The 23,935-nt window shown below is 33.3% G+C and overlaps 1 long non-coding RNA gene across 1 annotated transcript in view; it reads right to left on the reverse strand.

The window, feature by feature from the left end:
- LOC141552534 (uncharacterized) overlaps positions 1–22,720 on the reverse strand; it is an 81,175-nt gene extending 58,455 nt beyond the window's left edge. The window contains exon 1 of the long non-coding RNA XR_012485230.1: positions 22,684–22,720. This is a non-coding gene — a long non-coding RNA (uncharacterized LOC141552534). The remainder of the gene's footprint in view (positions 1–22,683) is intronic.
- Positions 22,721–23,935: the final 1,215 nt, after the last annotated feature.

Here is a 23,935-nt window from a genome sequence, read left to right on the forward strand (position 1 = left end):
TCTTAGCTAAGTTTGAAGCTGAAAGTGATGAATGCTACAATTGTTGGTGACAAGTAAATCCAACTGAACAAAGAAACAGTTTGCAAGCATAGAATAAGAGAAGTCACCTAGTAAATTGACTAGTTTGGTTGAGATGTCTTGTCAATCAAAATGTCAAGTTTAGCAGTGAAAACATCTGTTCAACCCAGGAATTAAGTTTATCCAGAAACTTTTATAAACAACTGCAAAACAGAAAGAGAATACTAGTTTACAGTCTACCATAGAGCTTTCAGAGAGTCTGAGTGTAATCAGTTGTAAACAAACCTCTGGGAATCTATATTTGCTTTTATGAGAGTGGTTTTAATGACTAAGACATTTCAGAGAGTCATCAGGTGTTTGCATGCACCAAAGGGGATGTGTGAGCTATTACAGATTGAGTGACCATGCTGTATACCAGGTTACATATATAATACCATCCATAATGGAAAAAAATGCCAACTCTAACATGCCCAACAAATTGCCATCAAACCTCTGTTTGAAGACCTCCAATGAAGGCAAACTCTTTGTCTTCTGAGGGAAATCATTAAAATTGTAGATAACTCTAAAATTGCAAAGTTTATTTCCTGACATGAAGGCTCAATCTGCCTGTCTCTTATCTTTTACCCATTGATCTTGGTTCTGTCTTATGAGATCTGTGTAATAAGTCTAATTATTTTTCTGCATGATAGGACTTCAGATACTTCATCTTCGTCTATTATCTTGACTAAACATCCTCAGTTCTTCCAATGATTCATTATATTTGGTCTTATGTTGTTTTCTAGAGCTCTATCCTAGGGCTCTCTTCTCTCTCTCTCTCTCTCTCTCTCTCTCTCTCTCTCTCTCTCTCTCTCTCTCTCTCTCTGTCTTCTCTCTCTCTCTCTGTCTGTCTTCTCTCTCTCTCTTTCTCTCTCTCTCTCTCTGTCTGTCTTCTCTCTCTCTGTCTATCTTCTCTCTCTCTCTGTCTGTCTTCTCTCTCTCTCTTTCTCTTTCTCTCTCTGTCTCTGTCTCTGTCTCTCTGTCTCTCTCTCTCTCTCTCTGTCTCTCTGTCTCTCTCTCTCTCTCTCTCTCTCTCTCTCTCTCTCTCTCTCTCTTTCTTTCTCTCTTTCTCTCTCTCTCTTATTTATGGAATAGAACAAGCATTTCCATAACATAATATAATAAAAAGATGATTGCACATAAAACTGAAATCTATTTTATACAGCTTGCTATTCCTCTTCAATATATAATAAAGTTATCATATAACTTTCTAACTTTATGTTTATGTATATATATATATATATATAAATATATGTATACACACATATAGATATATGTATATATATATACATACATTTATATTCCTCTACATATATAGATGTAGAACCATTCACACAAACACACACATGCAAAACCATTCTATACATATTTCTATTTATCAGTTCTTTCTCTGAATGCAGATAACATTTTCCTTCATATGTCCTTTTTAGCTAATTTGGGCATTTATAATAGTCAAAATGACTAATTCACTCAAAGTTGCTCTTGAAACAAAATTGCTATCACTATATACAATGTTGATTCTTCTCATTTCTCTCTTCATTATTTTCTACAACTCTATGTCTTTTTTTGGTAACCTCATCTCTAATTGATTTAATTATTATCACTATGCAGATGACTTCAGTTCTATATGTCAATTCTGCATCTCCAGTTACCAAATAAATGTGTACCTAACTAGATATCTCAAAAACATCACAATTCATCATTTCTAAAACTGAACTTTTTCCCCCTCCAAACTTACTCACTTCCCAAACTTCTAATTTCATAAAAGACACTGCTGTTCTTCCATTTTCCCATGTGCAAAATATTGGTCTTATCCTCAATTCCTCCATCTCTTTTCTACCAGTCAATCACTTGCCAAATATTGTCCTGTTGACCTAACTTACACTTCTAAATTTGATCTTTTCTCATATTCACATAACAACCACAACTATTCGAAATCTCCTCACTCCCTACCTGTAGTATTTCAACAGCCACCCAAATGGTCTTTCCATTTTAAGTGCCTTCACATTCCACTTCTCCCTACACTTTGAAATCAAAGTGATTTTCCTTCAGTGCAGAAAAGATTTTGTAAGTCTGGAAATTTACTGAAATACAATGGTGCCCTATGCCTCTGGAGAGGGAAATGTATGTGTATGCACATATATTTTAAGCATATACACAAAATACATATATAAATATATAAAATATATACAATATTTTATATATATACACACAACACATTTAAAACACTTCTCAGATTATCCTTCCTCTCCTACTTCATCGCCCATTACTCTTCCTCCCATACTCTGAAAGCTAAGTGATTTTATATATATATATATATATATATATATATATATACGTGCACACATATATTCCTTATATAAAACACTACATCATCTATATCTATGCCTTTGCACTGGCTATATTTTACATCTCAATTTTTGCCCAGCCTGGCTTCAGAAAAATCTGTCTTCCTTCAAGTGTCACTTCAAGCACCACTTTTTACATAATATCTTTCCTTATTTCTCTAGCTATTTCTGAAATTCTTCCCAAAATACCTCAAATTTATTTTGTTATTTATCTTCCGTCTGATCTATCTACTTCTTTCATTCAACTTTATTTATATATTTATTCTTTTGTTGTTATTATTATATATTCCCCTTGTAAATTGGCAAATGTTTAGAAATCTGGCCGTTTTATTTCAGGTTCTTCCTTTGTCATATAAGTTATTTCTAGGACCCTGAATTCTATACTTGAGGAAATCCTCCAAGGCTATAAATTGAGAATGTCTAATTCCCAGATTTGAACTTGAGGTTATGCATGAAAACCTCCCAAAGCTTATGATTCCAAAGAAATCTTCTTTCTTTGGCTAGAAGGTGAAGTTCTAACATTATAAATCTCAGGGAATTAAGAATATACTTGTTTCAAAAAAAAAAAAAAAAAGAATATACTTGTTTCTTCTCCTTAGAAGTTAGGGATCATGCATATTACCTATCCTAACATTTCTTGTCAAGGTGGAACTTAGGGATTTGCCTCTGCAATGTGCTTCTTTGGAAATCTATCAGTATTGCATTTGCTACCATGTGCTGATCTAACAAAATCTACTCTCAAGAACTTTGTTCCTGGGGTAAAAAAATTGCTTATGGATTTCTGTCCAGAATCTTTATGTCATAAATGCTGAAGGCATGCCCATTTCAATAGGGAGTTGTTTTCTCCCTCCCTCTTTCCTCTCTCTCTCTCTCTCTCTCTCTCTCTCTCTCTCTCTCTCTCTCTCTCTCTCTCTCTCTCTCTCTCTCTCCTTTCCTCCCTTTTTCTCTCTCTCCTTGTGTACCTCTATTATCTCTATGTATCTCTCTCAATATAGATATAACTATAATTATAGATATAGACATAGATATAGATCTCTACCTTATAACTAATCCCTAAAAACCAATGCTAATACCTCTGTTCTACCACAAAGCCCTTCAACTGTTTTTGTTACCTGTCAAGTCAGTGCAATCTAAGGATCTCCAGATATTGCCAAATATCTTATAGTAAGCAACCTTACGGCTTCTAAGCCTTTTTCATCCATTCTGAAAATTATCTATCTGATATCTGTTATCTCTTACAATTAGAGTATAAACTCATTAAGAGAAGGAAATATCTCACACCTATTTGAATTATTTGGATAGTTTGGCACATAAAAATGATAAAACAGTGCATTTTCATTCAACATTTTTTTATTTGAAATGTAATGATCTTCCTCTGAAAGAAGTGTGCTTTCTTACATTGGAAATCTTCAATATCTGGATGACCACTTATCAGGAAGACTGACTCTTGTCAAGTAATTGGGTGGCCTTTCCAGGCCAGCCCTAAGTGGTTCTCTCCAAAAGCTCTCATCCAAGGATGAAGAATTTCTCATCAATCTTGTTAATACCCCTTCAGCAAAATAACCTCCTTCTTGCTTTCTGACAAGTTATTATCTGGGGATTGGTATCTTGAGAAGTCTCCATCTCCATCCCAGGTATAGGAACATAAGGGTCCTTGGATGAGTTTTAGACTGAACTGCTGGCCATATACTACTCCTGAGAATGAACCACCTACACAGCATGTTCCATTTATAGCTGGTTGGTGGCTATGCCCTCATCCCACACAGGTGAAACTACCTTCTTCTACAATGTCTCCTACAAGACATACAGGGAGGGAGAAATTATACAGAGATCCTATCCTATAAAGAGGCAGCTATGTGTCACATAGTCAGGAGACCTGTTTTTAAATTTAAGCATTGACTCATTACATAAACTTGATTAAGCCCCTTTCTCCTACTCTATTGTGCCTCAGTTTATTTTCCCATAAAATAAGAAAGTTGAACTTGCTGGTTTTTCCTGTCCCCTTCTACTTCTAAACCACATAATTTTGACAGAAATAAATTAGGTGACAGTGTAGACAGTGTAAACAGTTAGAATTGAGTTTGAATCCTGTAACAGATACTTACTACTTGTGTGACTCTAGGCAAATCATTTCATCTAATAGCATCTATTTCCTTGATTATAAAATGAGAAGAATAATATCTATGTCACAAAGTAGTTGTGAGACTCAAATGAAAGAGTATATATAGATTGGTTTGTAAATCTTAAAAGCAGCTGCTGCTACTACTACTGATGAATATGGTTTCAAGTCATAAAACCTATCAATGTGTCAATGGAAAGCATTTGGAAGCATCTTTCTGGATAACTCTTAGCCTTCCCCAGAACAGAGTTATATTTTCACAGGACCTTTCTAAAGATTATTCTTTTGCCTTTGTGTAATACAATAAATCTCAGAATCTCTAAATTAGGAGGAAATTCGCAATAGTTTTTAGTCCAGCTTGTTATTTCATGCAGATATTTCTTTTGGCATCCTAAATCGTGACCTCACAAATACATATTGTTAGTCCCTTAAACATCCTATTTTCCCAATTTTTCAACTTCCTTATTTTCCAAGACCTACTCCTCCACTCCATTTCATCTACACAGCAGAAAAATGGTCATACCTTCTTACCATTACTTGCATTCTTGCTACTATCCTTAAGTACTCAACTTCCATGTTCATGAACAAAAAACACTTTTTTATCTAATCACAAGAATTGATATCTCTTTTTGTTGATTGGCTACACTTAAGAAAGTGATCTACATAAATGGGCAAAGGATATGAACAGACAATTTTCAGATGAAGAAATTGAAACCATTTCTAGTCATATGAAAAGGTGCTCTAAATCACTATTGATCAAAGAAATGCAAATTAAGGCAACTCAGAAGTATCACTACACACCTCTTAGATTGGCTAAGATGACAGTAAAAGATAATGAGGAATGTCCTTAAACTGGGACACTAGTACATTGTTGGTGAAGTTGTAAATTGATTCAACCACTCTGGAGAGCAATTTGGAGCTATGCTCAGAGGGCTATCAAACTATGCATACCCTTTGATCCAACAATGTCTCTACCGGGCCTGTATCCCAAAGAGATCATAAAAGAGGGAAAGGGACCCACATGTGCAAAAATGTTTGTGGCAGCCCTTTTTGAAGTGGCAAGAAATCAGAAACTGAGTGGATGCCCATCAGTTGGAGAATGGCTGAATAAGTTTTGTTAAATGTTATAGAATATTATTGCTCTATAAGAAATGACCAGCAGGATGATTTTAGAAAGGCCTGGAGAGACTTGCATGAACTGATGCTAAGTGAAGAGAATATTATATATGGCAACAGTAAGATTATACAATAATCAATTCTGATGCACATGTCTCTTTTCAACAATGAGATGATTGAGGCCAGTTTCAATGGTCTTATGATGAAGACAGCTATCTGCACCCAGAGAGTGGACTGTGGGGCCTGAGTGTGGATCACAACATAATATTTTCACTCTTTTTGTTGTTTTTTGCTTGCATTTTATTTTCTTTCTCAACTTTTTCCTTTTTGATTTTATTTTTCTTGAGCAGCATGATAATTATGGACATTTGTATGGAAGAATTACACATATTTAACATATATTGGATTAATTGTTGTCTAGGGAAGGGAGAAGGGAAGGAAAAAATTTTGGAACACAAAGTTTTGCAAGGGTGAATATTGAAATTACCTCTGTATATGTTTTGAAAATAAAAGTAATTTAATTAAAAAGATAAGAGATATATATAAAATATTAATAATGCAGATTAAACATAAAAGTGTCATATTTTTTTCTCAGAAATCAGTTAGCAAACATTTACTTACATGTTCCTGAAACACGAACACCACTACCACCACCATCACTAGTTCCCTCTTATCTTCTAAATTTCTCTATTATTGTCAAACATATAACCAGTCAACTAGACTCACAACCACATCATCTTGGATTCCTAATACTCACCTCATATATTTAATCTATTACCAGGTCTCATTGTTTCCAATCCCATCTTTGATTCATCTGCTCAAGTAATCTTTCAAAAATCCACATCTAACCATATTATTCCTAATCCAATCAATAACTTCTGATCAGACGTCTTCTGTTGAAGGTTTTTTTTAGTTCCTCCTCCTATGATTGCTTACCAATAAGAATATATTTCATTTTCCATGTATATATCTTCATTTTATATTTCCATTGTATATATATACAATCTATGAATATTTATATACATATATAAAACAATGCATATTCATACATGCATACATTATATATATATATATACATTATATATATATATATATGTAAAATATTCCTTTATTTATGATGTTTTCTACCCCATTATTATGTGAACTACTTGAAGGCAGGAATCCTGGTTCTTTTTTCTTTCTTTTTATAGTCAACCCTATGTAAAATACCTGGAACTTAGTAAGTGCTTAATACTTGTTTGTTTTGTTTTTGTTTTAAGAAAAAGTATCTTGTAGACAAAGGGTTTTGAAGATGCTCTTTTAAAAAATCTTTTGGGGTGAGAAGCCTGCTACTTACTGAGAGAAGCTCATTCATTGAAGGGTAACTCTGAAAAGTACATTATTTTGTATATTCTGCCAAACTCTCCCTGCAAAGGTGCCTCCTCCCAATTCTCCTCTCTATTGCTTTAAGATCAAGATGCACAATGAAATATAAGTAACTTATGATAATATGCACTATTTGTGTTATTAAATCATTTTGTTGTAACTTTTAGGCCTTTGAAGAAGGGAAGAAGACAGAAACATAAAAATTGTAAGTACCATTGAAAAACCCTGGGTTATGATTCAGAATATTTTATTACTTGCCCTGATTCAATCACCTAGAAAAGTAATTGGGGTAGAATAATAGGGATTTTGGCTCATTTAGAGAGTTCATACCAAAAACCTAATCCCCTGAGGGGAATGTAAGGTAGGGAACTCCTATAATTATATAATTTGGGAAGAGACAAGAGAAATTAAAACTTCCATTGTTGATTCTGCATATACACACGTCACTAATACATCTTCTAAATTCTGTGTCAGCATTTTTTGTTAAGGGACAATGTCTCTCCTCCAACGTGGACTGGGAAGCTCAATACTAGTTATATTATATTATGGTAACTAGCATTTATATGGTGTTTTAAGATTCACAGAGTGCTTACAAATATTATCTCATTTTATCCTCACAACAAATCTAGAAAATAGATAGTATTATGACTTCCATTTTATAGATGAGGAGACTAAGGCATAGAAAGTTAACTTGCCTAGGATCACATAACTATTAAGTATATGGGGCATGATAAGAATTAAGTTCTTCCTGATTTGAAGTCCTGTATTCCATTCACTATGCTAATCTAGTTGCCTTTGATCTGCCATAGCTCTAATATTCTGAAGACATTTTTACCCATGTTAAGGCCAGGAAGGAGGCATGGAAGTCAATCCCAAACCTTAAAGGAACTTAGCCTGTCATCTATAAACTTCTACACCAGGACATCCATCATTCTGGTCCTATCCTCTCTGAGGACCTTCCCAAGTTTAGTGGAAGAATACAAATGGAAGTGAGAACCCAAAATGAAAGATTCTGGAAGGTGGGAGGGATGAGCAGAGCCAAGATGGAAGAAAGGACACACACTTCATTCTGAGCTCACTTCTACCCTCACTTACTAATTACCTAATTCAGTCTAGAAATAGTACTTGACCTGTAGAATCCACAAATATTGGGAGTACAACAAATTGCCAGCCAAAGATAACTTGAAAGATCACCAGAAAAGGTCTGTCTTGATTGGGTGAGAGGAGGTATTTAATGTTTTCTCCAAAATGTAATGTTCTCTGTTGAGGTTTTCTTAGGGTCTCTGGAGACAGCCTTCATTTCAGTTCAGTAATCACCACATGTACAGCCAGGTGTTAAAGTCCAAATCCTTCATTATCTCTTTCAAAGTCTTGTCTCCTTTCCTGGAGCCCAGTTAGCTTTCTTAGAGGCCTATATCTCTGAGACTTGAGCTCCTGCCTCCTTCTCTGCCCTCTGAATCTCTCCAAATCCAAAGGTTTGTGCTTTAGCCTCCAGCCACCACAGACGTGGACTATGGAATGAATCTGTCTCAGTTTCTGAGAGCTTCAAGTGTGTTTGTCTTTTCTGGCCCTGAGAGCTTCTAGCTTATATGATCCACACTGAGCACAAACCAATCATTATATCACGAGGAAACCATTATTTGCTGTTGGATTAAATCAATGCTAAACTAGATTTAACCATTGTCTCCTCAGTTCCACTTAGTACCTTGTTTCAAGTCCTGGCCCATAATAGAGGCCAGTACAGGCAAGGAGGCAGAATGCAGAGGCTAGCACATGCTGAGCAGACCAGGAGTGGAGTGCAGAGAATTTGCAGGGAGGATTCTACCACAGGTTGGCTGCTCTACTTTAGTTGAAATGCAATAGATCAGCAGAGAAGTTACACAAATAAAATTATAAATAAGTTAGAAGAACATAGGATAGTTTACCTCTCAGACCTGTGGAGGAGGAAGGAATTTGTGACCAAAGAAGAACTAGAGATCATTATTGATCACAAAATAGAAAATTTTGATTATATCAAATTAAAAAGCTATTGTACAAATAAAATTAATGCAGACACATTTAGAAAGGAAGCAATAAACTGGGAAAATGTTTTTACAGTCAAAGGTTCTGATAAAGGCCTCATTTTCAAAATATGGAGAGAACGGACTCTAATTTATAAGAAATCAAGCCATTCTACAATTGATAAATGGTCAAAGGATTTGAATAGACAATTTTCAGATGATGAAATTGAAACTATTTCCACTAATATGAAAGAGTGTTCCAAATCACTATTGATCAGATAAATGCAAATTAAGACAACTTTGAGATATCACTACCCACCTGTCAGATTGTCTAGAATGACAGGAAAAGATAATGCTGAATGTTGGAGGGGGTGTAGGAAAACTGGGACACTGCTGCATTGTTGGTGGAATTGTGAATGCATTCAACCATTCTGGAAAGCAATTTGGAACTATGCTCAAAAAGTTATCAAACTGTGCATACGCTTTGATCCAGCAGTGTTACTACTGGGCTTATATGCCAAAGTGATATTAAAGAAGGGAAAGAGACCTGTATGTGCAAGAATGTTTGTGGTAGCCCTCTTTGTGTGGCTAGAAACTGGAAATTTAGAGGATGCCCATCAATTGAAGAATGGCTGAATAAGTTATAGTATATGAATGTTATGGAATATCATTGTGTTTTTTTTCTCTTTTATAATAATAGCTTTTTATTTTCAAACTATATGCAAAGATAGTTTTCTTTTTTTATTTATTTAGAATTTTTCCCACAGTATATATGCATGAGTAATTTTTTATAATATTATCCCTTGTATTAATTTTTCCAAATTATCTCCCCCTTCCTCCACTCCCTCCCCTTGATGACACACAATCCCATACATTTTACATGTGTTACAATATAACCTAGATATAATATATGTGTGTAAATAACATTTTCTTGTTGCACATTAAGTATTAGATTCCGAAGGTATAAGTAACATGGGTAGATAGACAATAGTGCTAACAATTTACATTCACTTCCCAGTGTTCCTTCTCTGGGTGTAGTTATTTCTGTCCATCATCGATCAACTGGAAGTGAGTTGGATCTTCTTTATGTTGAAGATATCCACTTCTATCAGAACACATCTTCATACAGCATTGAAGTATACAACGATCTTCTGGTTCTATTCATTTCACTCAGCATCAGTTGATGTAAGTCTCTCCAAGCCTCTCTGTATTCCTCCTGCTGGTCATTTCTTACAGAGCAATAATATTCCATAACCTTCATATACCATAATTTACCCAACCATTCTCCAATTGATGGACATCCATTCGTCTTCCAGTTTCTAGCTACAACAAAAAGAGCTGCCACAAACATTTTGGCACATACAGGTCCTTTTCCGCTCTTTAGTATTTCTTTGGGATATAAGCCCAATAGCAGCAATGCTGGGTCAAAGGGTTTGCACAGTTTGATAACTTTTTGGGCATAGTTCCAAATTGCTCTCCAGAATGGCTGGATTCTTTCACAACTCCACCAACAATGTATCAGTGTCCCAGTTTTCCCACATCCCCTCCAACATTCATCATTGTCTTTTCCTGTCATCTTAGCCAATCTGACAGGTGTGTAGAGGTATCTCAGAGTTGTCTTAATTTGCATTTCTCTGATCAGTAGTGATTTGGAACACTTTCATATGAGTGGATATAGTTTCAATTTCATCATCTGAGAATTGTCTCTTCATATCCTTTGACCATTTATCAATTGGAGAATGGTTTGATTTCTTATAAATTAGGGTCAGTTCTCTATATATTTTGGAAATGAGACCTTTGTCAGAACCTTTAACTTTAAAAATATTTTCCAAATTTGTTACTTCCCTTCTAATCTTGTTTGCATTAATATTGTTTGTACAGAAACTTTTTAGTTTGATGTAATCAAAACCTTCTATTTTGTGATCAATAATGATTTCTAGTTCTCCTCTGGTCATAAATTCCTTCCTCCTCCACAGGTCTGAGAGGTAGACTATTTTCTGTTTCTCTAATCTATTTATTATCTCATTCTTTATGCCTAAATCATGGACCCATTTTGATCTTATCTTGGTATATGGTGTTAAGTGTGGATCCATATCTAATTTCTGCCATACTAATTATGGAATATCATTGTTGTGCAAGAAATGACCAACAGGATGATTTCAGAAAGGCCTGAAGAGACTTACATGAATGGATGCTGTGTGAAATGAGCAGGACCAGGAGATCATTATATACTTCAACAACAATGCTATATGATGGTCAGTTCTGATGAACATGACTTTCTTCAATAATGAGATGAACCAAATCACTTCCATTTGTTTAATAATGAAGAGAACCAGTTACACCCAGTAAAAGAAATGATGGGAAATGAATATGAATCACAACATAGCATTTCCGCTCCGTCTGTTTTTGTCTGCTTGCATTTTTGATTTCCTTCTCAGGTTATTTTTACCTTATTTCTAAGTCCGATTCTTCTTCTGCAGCAAAATAACTGTATGGTTATGTATACATATGTTGTATTTAAAATATACTTTAACATATTTAACATGTATTGTTCTAACCTGTCATCTAGGGGAGGGGATGGGAGGAAGGAAAAGTTGGAACAGAAGTTTTTGTAAGGATCAAAGCTGAAAACTTACCCATGCATATGTCTTGTAAATAAAAAGCTATAATAAAAATATAATAAATAAAAAATAAAAAATTCTGTCAATGGAATACTCAAATGCCTAACCACCACAAGATGAAGTGGACAAGGCATCTAAAATGACTTCAAGTACATAAATGTTCTAAGTTCTCATCAATTCCTGACTCAAGAGGGTATATATCCTTTGCTATCCTGGGGCAAAACTTGATCCTCTCATTAGTTTGAAAAGGGGAGAGATAATTGTCTGGGGATCACATTCACCTTCTGGACAGTTTAAGTGGCACAGTGAATAGAGCATAGATACTGGCGACAAGAAAGTCTGAGTTCAAATCCAGTCTCACTTACCAGCAGTATGACCCTGGATAAACCATTTAACTGTTTGTCTCACTTTTCTCATCTATAAAATGAGCTAGAGAAGGTAATGTCAAGTCACTTTTGTTTCTTAACGGAGAAAACCTCAACATAGAGTAACAAAGAGTTGGTTACAATTAAAACAACTAAATAACAACAAAATGTTAAAGAAAGAAAGATAAAAGTAGATGGAGATGTGTCAACCTTATCCCCCAACCCCTGCTTATTCTCCTGATAACCTTAATCAGTCCTATGTGACCTAACTAACACCTACTTAGCAACACCATTTAATTAAAAATTAGAAACTGTCAACTGATTAACAGTGATCTGCTTATCATGATCACTCAATCCTCAACTAACCTCAATACTTCTAAATGTATGTCTTCCTACACCTTCAGGTAAAGGAAGAAAAAAAAAAATCCTAGTTGTATCTCTTCTACTATTTATTGTATGATTTTGAGGAAGTCACTTAATCATCTCCAAACTCACTTTTCCCTATATGAGTTCTATTCTATTACTGACATTCTATGTTATATTTTAAAGGTCCCTTCTGCCTCTAACAACTTGGTTCTGACATTTGCTAACTGTGTGTAACCATGGGCAGGTAATTTAACTTCCACAAACCTCAGTTTCTTTACCTATCAAATGAATATCAAAAGAAAAAAAATTGTACTCCCTATACCACAGTATTTTGCTTTAGAAAGGGTTATCAAAATGGGCATCATTATGATAGTACTGAATTTTTTGAGGTCCCTTTCAGGTCTTGTTTTTAATTATCTCTGCTACCTTTTCCTCTTAGTTTCCTTGGTTTCTGCTAGGACTTAGCACTTAATGCACCTTCTGCATGATATTTTTCTTAGTCTTCTCTCCTCCACCCACACTGAAAGTATCTTCCATATATTCTGTAAATATTGTATGCATCTACGTAGTTATATATAGTCTGTTACATTGAAATGTAAGCTCCTTTAGGACTGCTTTTTATTTGTTTGTTTTTACTTTTTATCTCTAGCACTTTATATAGTGCTACTAATTAATAAATATTTAACAAAGACCCGTTGATTGCTAGCTGAAGCAATTGACAAATATAGAGTAATGGGTGTTAATCACTCAAGGACAACCACCTAGATGTTGTAGTATCAGAGGGTGAAGAAAAAATTGAAAGCCTCTAATGATCAATTCCTGAAATGATCCCAAAATTAAAAGCCTTGGTAAAGCTGTAGTTAAATCCGGAGCTCCTAAGAAGGAGGAAAATACCATGGAGCCACAGTAAGGATCACAGAAGATTTGCCAGCTTTCACCTTAAAGAAGGGTAGAGCTTAGAATATGATATTAAAAAATTACATTTGCAACCAAAAATAACTTACTTGGAGGGGAAAACTGAGTATGATATTTTGAAGGTAGAAAGGAGAGAGATATTTAATGGAATAGAAAATTTGAAAAGACCAGAGTTGAATTGAAAATTTAGCCTTAAAATACGAAATTCAAAATAAACATGAAAAATAAATTATAAGTCACTCTTTAAACTTAAACATTTTACATAAAATGATGTGATTAGATGATGCTTGTAGCTACTAATAATTTTATGATTATTAGAGTGGTTAGCAGGACTATACATAGGCAAATTAATAATAATATTAGTTGAATATAATGGAATAGTCCCCAAAAAATGAAGAGGTGAGAAAGAGGGATATCCTGGTAAAAATGGAAAGGAGAGGAAGGATAGAAAAATTATTTTATACAAAAGAGACACATATAACAAGAGCTTTTACAATGTAAGTAGCAAGAAATTCTTGAACTTCATTATTATATTGGTTCAAAGTGAGAATAACATACATTCTTATTTGGATTTTAAAAAGTATTTCTTAGGGTTGGAATGGGATAATGATTTAGACATAAAGGGTAATACTATAAACAAATTAGGAGAACAAGGAATTATCTACTTCTCAGATCTGTGGAGAAGGGAGGAATTTATGGCCAAAGAAGAACTAGAAGACATTATGAAATGAAAAATGGATAATTTTGATTAAGTTTAAGAAGTTTGCACAAACAAAATCAATGTGGACAAGATTAAAAGGGAAGCAGAAAACTGGGGGAAAATTTTACATCAAACAATTCTGAAAAAGGCCTCATTTCTAAAATATATGGAGAAATGACTCACATTTATAAGAATACAAGCCACTCTCCAATTGATAAATGGTCAAAGAATATGAACAGACAATTTTCAGATGAAGAAATTAAAACCATGTCTACTTATATAAAAATCAGAGAAATGCTCATTAAGACAATCTGTAAGTACTATTACAATCTCTCAGATTGGTTGGCTGACAGAAAAAGATAATGATGAATGTTGGAGGGTATATGGGAAAACTGAGACATTGTAGGTGGAGTTGTGAACTGACTCAACCATTCTGGAAAGCAATATGGAACTATGCCCAAATGGCTATTAAACTTCACATATCGTTTGATCCAACAGTGTCCCTACTGGTTTTTTTATCACAAAAAGATCATAAAAAAGGAAAAGTACCCACATTGCAAACATATTTGTGGCAACTCTTTTTGTAGTGTGAAGGAACTGGAAATTCAGTGGATGCCCATTAATTGGGGGATGGCTGAATAAGTTATGGTATATGAATATTATGAAATATTATTGTTATATTAGAAATGATCAGCATAATGATTTTAGAAAGTCCTGGAGAAACTTACATGAACTAATACTAAGTGAAGTGAGTAGAACCAAAAGAACAATATACATAGCAACAACAAGATTATGTGATGATGAACTCTGATGGACTTGGCTCTTTTCAACAATGAGGTGATTCAAGACAATCCCAATAGACTTGTGATGGAGAAAGCCATTTGTATCCAGGAAGAGGATTGTGGAGATTGAATGTGGATTACAACATAGTATTTTCCCTTTTTTGTTGTTTACTTGGGTTTTTTTTGTTTGTTTGTTTTGTTTTCTTTCTCATTTTTTTTTTACCTTTTTGATGTAATTTTTTATATGCAACTGATAAAAAACTGCACCCATTTAACATATATGGAATTACCTGCTGTCTAGGGGAGGAGTGAGAGAAAGGAGAGAGAAAAATTTGGAACACAAGGTTTGTTGAAAACTGCCTTTGCATACATTTCAAAAATAAAAAAAAAATATTAGTATTATTATTTAAAAATCTATCTTAATTGGGAAATAGTAGCAGAAGGAAATAAGGAAAGGGAAATGAAAGACATTAGGGCAGATTAAGAGAAGCAGTGGTGAGGGACAAAATAGCATTTAAAGTAGTGACAGAATAAAAATATAGAGAGAAGAAATAAGAAAAATAATACTGAAGGGAATGTACAATTAAAAATCATAACTATGAATGGAAATGGGAGGAACTCTCCCATAAAATAGAAGCAGACTACAGAATAGATTAGAAACCAGAATTTAACAATATATTGTTTACAAGAAACATATTTGAAACAGAAACACACTTGAAACAGAAATACACAGAGAGTTAAAAAATAAGGGCTGGAACAGAATCTAATATTTTTCAGGTGAGATTTTTTGTTTGTTTGTTTGTTTTTGTTTGTTTGATTTTTTTAAGGATAAGAGTAACAATGATTCCAGACAAAGCAAAAGACAAAAATAAACCCAATTAAAAGAGATACGTGGAGAAACTACATTTTGCTAAATGATATCGACAATTAAGTAATATCATTGCTAAATACAAATATATCAAATCACATAACATCTAAATTCTTAAAAGAAAAGTTAAGTGAGTTATAGAAGGAAATATACAGCAAAATATACTAGCAAGGGACCTCAGATTTCCCCTTAATACTAAGTAAAATTGAACCATAAAATAAATAATAAATAAGCTAACAGAAGAATATAATTTTATAAAAGTTGATTATGATAGATCTATGGGGGAAATTAATAAAAATAGAGATAACTACACCTTTTCTCAACTATACCTGGCACCTTCATAAAAACTGAATGTATATTAGGACATAAAAATCTTACAAACAAATGTAGAAAAGCAGAAATATTAAATTCAATTTTTCCAGAATATAATGTAATAAAAATTATATTCATTAAAGGATCATAGAAATATAAATTAAAAGCTCACTGAAAACTAAATAATCTGATCCTGATATAATGTAATAAAAATTACATTCAATAAAGGGTCATAGAAATGTAAATTAAAAGCTCATTGGAAACTAAATAATCTGATCCCAAAGAATGAATGGGTCAAAGAACAAATCATAAAACCCATCAATAATCTCATTAAAGATAATGAAAATAAAGAAGTAGCATAACAAAATTTGTGGGATGAAGCCAAAGCAGTACTTGGGAACAACATATCTAAATGCTTACAACAATCAAATAGAAAAGAAACAGATTAATGAATTGGGCATGCAATTAAAAAATTGAGAACAAGAAGAGATTAAAAATCCCCAATTAAACACTAAATTCAAAATACCCCAAATAAAAAAGAGATTAATAAAATTGAAAGTTAAAAATGAAATAATAAATGGTATGTAAGACTACTTTTATGAGAAAAAACAAATAGACAAGCCATTGGTTAATTTGATTATTTAAAAAAGTAAGAAAGCAACCAAATTAGTATAGAAAATGAAGAGTGACTGCACCACCAATGAAGATGAAATTAAAGCAATTATTAGAAGCTATTTTGCCCAATTATATTCCAATAAACCTGATAAATTATAACAGATTAATAGTAGATAAAAATAGAATACATAAATAAACCTTTATTAGGAAAAGTAATTTAACAAGCTGTAATTGTAATCCCTAGAAAAAATTCCCAGGACCAGAATGATTCACAAGTGAATTCTACCAAACATTTAAAGATCAATTGATTCCATTGGAATTTTGATGCTGATACATAAAACAGGAAGAGCAAAAAAAAATGAAAACTATAAACCAATTTTCCTAATGAATATTTATGCAAAAATTGTGAATAAAATATTATCAAGTTGATTATAGCAATATTTCATAAAGATTCTATACTGTGGCCAGTTGAGATTTATGCTATGTATGCAGATCTGGCTAAATATTAGGAAAATGATAAACATAATTGACAATATTTTTTATCTATAACATCATAATTGATCTTAATAATAAAAATATATTATCGCAATAGTGGCAGTAAAAAAGGTTTTGACAAAATACAGCATTGATTCCTATTAAAAACACCAGAAAGCATAGCAATAAATGGAGTTTTCCTTAAAATGATAAGAAGTATCTATCTAAAAATATCAGCAAGCATCTATAAGCTTTTTAAATAAGATAAGATATGAAATGATGATGCTAATTATCAATACTATTGTATTCGATATTGTACTAGAAATGCTAAAACCCCAAACTTTCAATCTCTAGTTGATTGGCCAACAATAGGTCCCTGGTCAAGTACCACTTGGGCATAGTTTAGGAGGAGACTGACTTAGAGTTAATGTAAATAACAATTATTTCTGTTTTGGCTAAAACTTTGAAGGGCTTCCCCTCTCAGACTGATTTCTTAAGACATATCTCAAGACAAACCCAGAAACTTTATGAACAAGCTATTTTTCACATAAATAAAGACATCTAAATAACTGGAGAAATATTAATTGTTCAGGGATAGCTTGAATCAATATAACAAAAATGCTAATTCTACTTAAATTGATTTACTTTTTTAGTGCCATGCCAATTAAACTATCAAAAAATTAGAGGGCTAATTTTTTTAATAACAGAATTTGTATTGAAGGACAAAAAGGTCAAGAATATCAAGGGAATCAATGAAAACAATTCTAAAGGAAAGTATCTTAGCACAGCTATATTTGAAACCATCTTAAATTTTCAGTAATGAAAACAATCTAGGACTTGTTAAGAAATAGAGTGATGAACCAATGGAATAGATGAAGTACACAGTGCCCAGTAGTAAACAGCCATGATAGTCTACTATTTAATAAAGTGAAAAATCCAAACTTTTGGGACAAGAACTCACTATGAGGTAAAAATTTCTGAGAAGACTAGTAAGCAATTTGTAAGAAAGTAGGCATAGACCAACATATCACACCTCTCCCTTTCTTTGGGACAAGGCCAAAATGGGTATATTATTTAGACATAAAGATGGAACATGGAAAATTTTACCTATTAAGTTTATTGATAAGGAAAGTATTGAAACTAAACAAGAAAGAGGGAGGAGGAAGGGAAGGAGAGAAGGAGGGAGGGAGGGAGAGAGAGAGAGAAAGAGAGAGAGAGAGAGAAAGAGAGAATTTTAAGAGGACAATGAGGAAAAATGAATGTTGATTATATGAAATTAAAAAAAAAAAACCTTTGTACAAAATCAATACAGCCAAGATTATAAGGAAAATAGAAAACTGAGGATGAGGGGAAAGACAATTACAGCAAAATCCTCTAATAGAGGCCTCATTTTATTAAAATTAAATGGAGCATTCAGTCAAACTTCTACAAATACAACTCATTCCCTAAATAATAAATGGTCAAAAGACATGAACAGGCAGTTTTCAGAAAGATAAATAAAAGCTATCTATAGTCATATGAAAAACATTCTAGATCACTATTGTTTAGAGAGTATAAATTAAAACAAGTCTGAGGTACTAGTTCATACCTGACAGATTAATTAAAGTGACAGAAAAGGAAAATAACTATTGGTGGTTGAGATGTGGAGAAGATGGGATTTTTTGTGGAGTTATAAACTGATTTCACCTTTCCAGAGAGCAATTCGAAAGTATACACAAATAACTACAAAATTATTCATATCCTTTAACTTAGCAATAGTGTCTGTATTTCAAAGAGATCAAAGAAAACAAAATAAAAATATGTACAAAAATATAATAGCTCTTTTTGTGTAGTCAAAGAATTGGAAATTGAGGGGATGCTGATGTAGGGAATGGCTATGGCATGTGGTTATGATGGAATACAATTGTGTTATAAAAAGTGATAAACAAGGTTTCAGAAAAAGCTGGGAAGACATATTAACTAAAGCAAACTAAAGTGATCACAATAAAGATAAAATTGTATACAGTAACAGCAATATTATTGGATGATAAACTGGGAATGACTTAATTATTCTCATCAATGAAATGCTCTAAGATATTCCTGAAAGATTTATAAAAAATATTATACACCCTCAAAAAAAAGAACTGATGATGTCTGAGTGAAGATTGAAGAATAATTTTTTCAGTGTCTTTAATGTTCTTGTTTTTTTGTTAACATGCATAACATGAAAATATTTTGCATGATTTCACAGGTAAAATTGATAAAATATATAATCCCTTCTCAATGAGTAGAGGAGTCATAGGATGAGAGTTCAAAAATAAAAAAAAAATCATTAAAGGAATATTAAAATGATTAAATAACAAACTAAAAATTAAACTAAGTGAATGAGTATGGTATACTTTTTTAAACACATTTATTTTTAAGACTTAGAAGGACTCCTTCAGTTACCGCAAGTAACAGTATAAGGTAAAGAAGGAAGGCCTGATATCCTTATATACTCTCCATTTGGCCCTGAGAAAGAGCCACAGGCTTTTTTTCCTGTTGCATTTGTACTTTTCAATTCCAAGTATAGGAATTCAAGCCAGAAGGTTTCAGGAGCCAGGAATCCAGACTCAATATTGTAGCCAGTACAGTAGGGAACCTTGAGGAGTAAGGATCTGGAATGCTATCCAAGTGAGTGCTTGGACTTGAACTTGCTATATTGAAAATGAGTTAAGCTGTAAATTTAGTCTCCTTTTGCTACCCAGAAACTATGTGATATGGTTTGAATTACGCTTTCAGTGGTTGAGGAAAATGTTTGCATTTTTGTTTTTTGCTTGGAAGCAAATATTCTGGTGTAAATCATATAATATTAAGTAGCTACTTAATATTATACACTGGGTTTCTATTATCTGGGCTTCTAAAATAGGAGGAACAAAATTGGTGGGACTTAAAGTCATTAACTGAGAAATAGAGACTATTCCTTGAAACCTTTCAGAATATTAGAAAATCTTGAGAGGATATAAAATACAACTAATCTGAACTTCAGAGAGTAGGACTAGAGAAACCTCGTTCTGTGATTATAGATCCATTTTTTTCTGCTATACCAAACGTATTTCCTCCATATTTTGTATAAACTTTGTATAAACAGTGTTCTGCTCACAATAAACACTTATTTACATGTTGTCTCCCCCATCCATTATAATGGAAGATCTTTGATGACAGGGACCATTTTTGCTTTTCTTTGTATCTCTAGGGCTTGATATTGTGTCAGACACATAGCAAGAACTTTATAATAAATAGTTCTTCATTAACTGTCTGACTGAGAAGGTTTATTCTCTCATGCTCTATGTTTAAAATTCTAAGGATTCTAATCTCACACTGTTGTGTCTAACACTTTTGGATCAATTTGAATGTTTTCTTGACAAACATACTGGATTAGTTTGTCATTTTCTTTTCCAGCTCATTTTATAGGTGAGGAAACTGAGGCAAACTGTGTTAAGTGATTTTCCCAGGATTGTAGGGCTCTTATGTGTTTGAGGCCAGATTTGAACTCTGGAAGATGAATCTTCCCAACTCCAGAACCAGCACTCTGTGCACTGTGGCTCCATTTATCTGCCCTTATGTAATAATGGTTAGCTCATTCAGTCTCACATAGTGTTAATTTTTCCATGTATATGACAAGCAATATAATACTTATACAAAACCCCTCATTCTCATCCCCCCACAAAGTAATTATGAGGAAAATGCTTGGTAAGACTTATGGCATTATAAAAATATGAGATATTAAATTACTAATAATTAATACACCATAGCTCTAGAGTTGTAAGGATCTTAAAGGCTATTTAGTCCAATCCTATATCATTTTTTCTACAAATGAGGAAATTGTTTCTCAGAGACATACAGGTAATATCAGAGCTGTGTTAGTAACAAAGCTTGGTGACTTTGCATTTAACATGTGTAGCACATATCAATCTGCCTCTTCTTTGGCATCCATAGCATCCATTCTAGTTCTGGCTTTCAGTGATTTATACACCAAGGCATCTCTGTGTTCTAATAGTCTTTAGCCTGTCCTGATTCTGGGGAAGGTGAGCAGAAATGGAAAGCAATTTTAGAATGCCAGGTATAAACACCTTTTCAGATATCATCCCTGACTTTAGTGGCCTTGCAATGTGTCAAGGACACTATTTAGCATAACATTCCGTATCATCTAGGCTTCTTACTCTCATGCTGAACTTCGCTCAACTGTATATCATTGAACATATTTTCTTTTCTGAATCACTTGACTCCAATGGGTATTGTCTTCTGTCCTTTTAATAAGGGAGTAGAAATTAATGAACTTGTCAGTACCATTTCTGGGGGAGGCTATGACAATGCTGGATTAAGAAGACTGTCACTTCACGGGAAAGGCAGAGACGGAAACTTTATGAATCTGAGGCCTCAGTCACACAGATGCTATAAAGCTAGAAAGCAATAAATGAGGATTGTCTTTAAGTGGGGACTTTTTTCTTTTTTCTCCATCTCTAGTGGCTAGTAAGCATCTTCAAGGAAATTACTTTGGAGGAGAGATGTTTGACTTAGCTCACTTTAGGTAACACTTTCTCCTCTATGGCTCACATTTTAGGATATTAATTTTGACTTGGGGACAGGAGGCCCAGGCTCCTAATAACATGCTTTGTATGTCTATGGACATATGACTTAACCTTTTTGAACCTTAGGACTCATTTTTAAAACTGGTAAGATACTTCTTTCCCTTGCAAAGGCAGGCAGATATAACAGTAGGATCAAGAAAAAGATATTAATACTAGCAGACACTGTTAAATAGAATGTTGCGTTTTATTTAATACAAAAATATCTGAGTCTAAGAGATCTTACTGCCACCAGTCCTTGCCTTCTGTGGGAAATAAGGAGTTGACTTAATTAATGTCCTTAAGAGAGAGATGGATTAAAAATGGAAGAACAAAGGCAGGGACTCACCTGAGTCCTCTCACAAATCCCACCAAATCCTTTAAATTAATGATCCTAAACAAATTCTAGAGCAATAGAAACCTGGAAAAGATAGAGTGGAACAATTTTCCAGCCCAAGACAACTTATAAGATCAGCAGGAAAAATCTGTTACACTAGAGTGAGAGAGGAGCCCAGTTCTGAGCAGGCAAAGTCTTGCAAAAGAAGAAGGCTTTAGGATAACTGAATAAAGGGCAGCAATACTGGTTTCTAGATATTTTAGCCCATAGATGGTAAGGGAATTGGATAGTATGTCAGAAGGAAATTTATAGGGGTTCTTTTTTGGGACCATGGTACCAGGGACAGGACCCTGTTGCATTGCCTATATTTTTCCTAGGTCACAGTCCTGGTTTTTATTCCCAATGTTAAGAGGAGCACTGGCACAGAAGAGGTTGCAGTCACAGGAAAGCAGGAATTCTGGTCATAGTTTGAAGGTTGAAAAGAGTACTTTTGATTGCCCAAAAACCAGTAAAGAGTACAGGAGAGTAGTAAATACAAATCATTTTAAATCTTGGAATAGACAAAAGCTTACAAATCTCCTAAATTACTTTAGAAAACACAAAAACCTTAAGCTTGAGAAAATTTCCCCTCCACTTGGAAAGCAGAGCTCCATAGTCACAAGCTGAAAAATGACCATACACAGAAAAAAATTCTGACCATGGAAACTTATTATGTTCACAAGGAAGATCAAAATACATACTCAGAAGAAGATGACAAAGGCAAAATTCCTGCTCCCAAACTGTCAAAGTAAAATATCAGTTCATCAAAAGCAATGAAAGAGCCTAAAATTATTTTTAAAATCAAGTAAGTGATATATGAAAAATTGGTAGAAATGAATGATTAAAAACAAAACATGAACAAAGTCAATAACTGGGTAAGGATACATGGAAATATTGAAGAAAAAGACTCATTAAAAATAAATTAGGTCATACAGTAACAGGATTGGCCAAATTGGAAAAATATATACAAAAATTCAATGAAGAAAAGAACTTAAAAAGTAAAATTGGTGAAATGTTAAAAAAAATAAAGGAGATACAAAGCTCACTAAAGAAAATAATTCCTTACAAACTACAATTGGGCAAATGAAAGCTAATGATTTTATGAGACCTCAAAAGACAATAAAATAAAAAGAATGAACAAATAAAATATGAAATATATCATTGGAAAAACAAGTAGCCTGGAAGATAATCCAGGAGAGGTAATTTAAGAATTATTGAACTACTTGAAAGTCATGACCAAAAAGAGTATGAATATAATCTTTCAAGAAATTGTCAAGAATTGACCTGATGTAAAATAAAAATTAAAAAAAATATATCACCTCCTGAAAAACATCACACAATTAAAATCCCTAGAAATATTATAGCCAAATTCCCAACCTCCCAGATCAATGAGAAAATCCTGCAGATAGCCAAAAAGAAACAATTAAAATATCATGTAGCTATAATTAGGATAACACAACATTTAGCTGCTTCTACATTAAGGAAGAAATGGCTGAGTATATGATATTCAGGAAGGCAAAAGAGCTAGAATTACAACCAAGAATCACCTATTCAGCAAAATTGAATGTAATCTTTCAAGCAAAAAAGTGGGTATTCGACAAAATAGACTTTCAAATCTTCCAAAAGAAAACACCAGACCTAATCAGAAAATTTGAAATTCAAATACAAAAGAAGTATTAAAAAGTAAGCAGGAAAGAGAACAAAAAAGAAACTTGATAAGATAAAACTGTTTATATTCCAATATATTAAAATGACATTTTTTTAAAGTTAAAGTTTTAATTCTCAAAAAATATTCATGGATAATTTTCAGCATTCACCTTTACAAAATCATGTGTTCTACATTTTTTTTCCTTTCCTTCTCTTCACCCCATCTCCTAGGTGACAAGTAATATCAACATATGTTAAACATGTGCAATTCTTTCATACATATTTTCATAATTATCATGATGCACA

This window comes from Sminthopsis crassicaudata, chromosome 1, assembly GCF_048593235.1.
Source record: "Sminthopsis crassicaudata isolate SCR6 chromosome 1, ASM4859323v1, whole genome shotgun sequence".
Taxonomy (NCBI): domain Eukaryota; kingdom Metazoa; phylum Chordata; class Mammalia; order Dasyuromorphia; family Dasyuridae; genus Sminthopsis; species Sminthopsis crassicaudata.